The sequence below is a fragment of the Hemitrygon akajei genome, unplaced genomic scaffold (genome assembly GCF_048418815.1).
Source record: "Hemitrygon akajei unplaced genomic scaffold, sHemAka1.3 Scf000108, whole genome shotgun sequence".
Taxonomy (NCBI): domain Eukaryota; kingdom Metazoa; phylum Chordata; class Chondrichthyes; order Myliobatiformes; family Dasyatidae; genus Hemitrygon; species Hemitrygon akajei.
In genome coordinates, this window is record NW_027331994.1 from 201,279 (window position 1) to 204,789 (window position 3,511).

The 3,511-nt window shown below is 43.3% G+C and overlaps 1 non-coding gene across 1 annotated transcript; it reads left to right on the forward strand.

Moving 5' to 3' along the window:
• The first annotated feature begins 3,054 nt into the window (after window positions 1–3,054).
• Window positions 3,055–3,136, forward strand: trnas-uga (transfer RNA serine (anticodon UGA)). Its single transcript has one exon. It is a non-coding gene; the product is annotated as a tRNA-Ser (tRNA).
• The last annotated feature ends 375 nt before the right edge of the window (window positions 3,137–3,511 follow it).

Sequence of the window (3,511 nt, forward strand, 5' to 3'; positions counted from 1 at the left end):
TTCGCAATATGGTGCCAAAAGAAGGCTGCGTGCATCATTCAGGACCTTCGCCAGACCAAACATGCCCTCTGCACATTCCTACCCCCTGGGGTGGGGTGGGGGATTGTAGCGTGCTGTGGTGGATGTAGAGGAGTCTGAAAATAGAAAATCACATTTTTATCAAGAACCACTTCTTCCACTCAGTTTAGTCGTTTCTAAACACATGAACACATGAACTCTCCCAGGCAATTCCCTTTTAAAATTTCTATTTATTTTATTTATCGCAATTGATAGTGCTGTACAGAAAATAAAAATAATGCTTAGTGAGAGATAACATAGGATCAGAGGATGGGAGTTATATACAGTCCTCTAGCAGTCGACGTTAAGTACAAATGACAACCGGAGCTGCACAAGGCATGGGAAAATAGCAATATTACGGTGGTCATTGTATGATCTCAATATGTAGGTAGTTTGAGAAAGTCCAGTTGTCGCTGGATACTCAGAGAGGGAATTTGTGTAATGCCTTCTGAATGGATTTTTAGAGTACGTTTTGGTTGAGCCCATTAGAAAAAGGCAATTGTGGATTGTGTACTGTGTTGTGTTTCGACCAGGTAGATTAAGATACAGGAATGTTTGAGAGGCAGTGATTGTAATATGATCGAATTTGTCCTGCAGTCTGAGAGCGAGAAGATAAAATCAGAGTTACGAGTATTTCATACAGTAAGTGGAACTGCAGTAACACGAGTGAGGAGAATATAAATGTTCAAAGGGTTAATTTTATTGTCAAAGTCCGCATGTACAATACAACTCTGAGATTTGTCTGCTCCAGACAGCAATGAACTACCGAGAGACCATCGGTTTTCATGAAAGGACAAACATCAACCCCGGCTCGAAAAAAGTAAAGAAACAAATCTCGCAGACCCCAAAATGCCTCCTCCCCCGCAGCAAAAAAAAAACCCAATAGTGACAATAAAAAAACCGGACCACGTCACTCGCGGAAATAAAGTCAGGAATGATAACAGCCCTCGACCCCCTCACTCACATGGAAAAACAAAGTCAACAACTGTCGCCGACCCCGTCACTGGCTGAAATAAAATCAGGAACCATAACTGTCCTCGACCCCGTTACTGGCAGAAAATAACAGGGAACTATGTCTGGAGCCGTCCAGGAGGATTGGAAAGTGGCTCCAGCATAGCTGACGGAAAATCCACAATGGCGAGTGCTTTTGGGGGGAATTGGAAAGGTGCATCCCAAATAAGAATAAATATTCGAAAGGGAGGATGAGGCAACAATGGCTGATACTGGAAAGTAAAGACAGCATGAAGGCAAAAGTGAGGGCTTATAAAACAACAAGCATTAGTGGGAAGCCGGAGGTTTGGAACCCTTTAAAAATGGCTAATAATAGAGAAAATACCATTTTTCAGACATATGATAATAAAAGGGATACAAGAGTGGGTATCAGAAAGCTGGAAAATGACGCGGAAGAAGCAGTAATGGGGGAAAAGAAAAGGGACGAACTGAATGAATATTTTGCGCCAGGCTGCTCTGTGGAAGACACCAGCATAATGGCACCGAGAAACACGTGTCAGAGGGCATCAGTGAGAGTGGATGCTGTGACCTGGAGAAGGTGCCTGTGAAGCTGAAAGGTCTGAAGTTAGATGTCATCGGGACCAGTTGGACTACACCCAGGGTTCTGAAAGAGGCAACTGAAGAGATTCTGTCAGCGCTCCTTCACGTATGTACACCAGCTCCATGACAAAGAAAGCCCAGCAGTGTCTCTACTTTATTGAGAAGGCTGCCACCCACCATCCGCATCACATTCTACAGGGGTTGTATTGACAGCATCCTGAGCAGCTGTATCACTGCCTGGTTCGGAAATTGCACCATCTCGCAAGACCATGCGGCGGATCGTGACGTCAGCTGAGAAGATCATCGGGGTCTGTCTTCCCGCCATTACGGACATTTACACTACACGCTACATCCGCAAAGCAAACAGCATCATGAAGGACCCCACGCACCCTTCTTACGAACTCTTCTCCCACCTGCCGTCTGTGAAAAGGCACCGAAGCATTCGGGTTCTCACGAACAGACTATGTAACAATTTCTTCCCCCAAGCTATCAGACTCCTCAATACCCAGAACCTGGACTGACGCCTTACTGCCCTATTGTCTTGTTTATTATTTGTTGTAATGCCTGCACTGTTTTGTGCACTTTATGCAGTCCTGGGTAGGTCTGTAGTCTGGTGTAGTTTTTTTTTTCTGTGTTGTTTTTTACGTAGATTTGTCTAGTTTTTGTACTGTGTCATGTAACACCATGGTCCTGAAAAACGTTGTCTCGTTTTTACTATGTACTGTACCAGCAGATATTGTCGAAATGACAATTAAGAAATGACTTGACTTGATATTCCAGAATAGATCCTGATGGTTGGAAAACTGAGATTGTCACTCCACTCTGAAGGAAGTTGGGCTAAAGAAAGGAAAATATAAGAAATGTAGCCTGACTTCAACGTGTTCAAAAACTCAAAATATTCGAAGCACATTGAAGATCAAAGACAGTTGAGGAGAAAGGGAGAAGATTTGTCAAACAGATCATCGTGTGGTACGGTGATGCACCTTGGAAGAAAGGATAAAAAAGTCTCTGAATGGGGAAGGTTTTCAGAAATCAGAGGTGCAAAGAGACCTTGTGCAATATTCCGTAAATGTTTAATTCCAGGCTGAGTCAGAGGTAAAGGAAGGCAAATGCAATTTTAACATTCGGTTCAGGAGGGGTAGAATATATAAGCAACAATGTAATGTTGACATATGTCCGTCATTATAAACCTGATTCTGATCCTGATCTTTATCCCTAATACTGGAAATCTCCTTCATTTACGATAATGACGCCAGTGTTATCCCTCCACACTCCCGTTCTGACCTAACGGTGTTGAAACAAATTCCACAGCTGTCCAATTATACTATTTGTATTAGAATAATGAATCACCTTTTCCATTATTAAACATAAATCAAGTAAAACCCTCACTTCAGGGGCAGTGCTACGGTGGGTGCTGAACATTGATGCGATGCTGAACATTCTTCAGCTGCGATGGCCGAGTGGTTAAGGCGTTGGACTTGAAATCCAGTGGGGATTCCCCGCGCAGGTTCGAACCCTGCTCGCAGCGCTCACACCTACAACCCCACTGCCAATAAAATTGCACACCCTTGATGCTGTCTGACCGCTGCACCCTCTGTGTTCAGTTGAGAACTACGTATTTTTACACTCTTAAATACAATTCAATACAATACATTTCTACTCATTGTGCAATGTTCATTTCTATTCTGACTCTGATCAATCCCCTCGAGTCAGCTTAAACTCTCTGCAGTTCGGAATTTTACTGTCTTGTTAAACTAAAAGAATCAAACTCGGAGAACGGACATTTCAGCGTCAGTGTAAAGAAGTGGACTCTGTCCTTTCGCTCTCCGATTCGCATGGCGAGGCATTTTCATCCTCTGTCAGATTCTAATCGCACTCAATTCCTGTGTTACTGTAGTTGTGG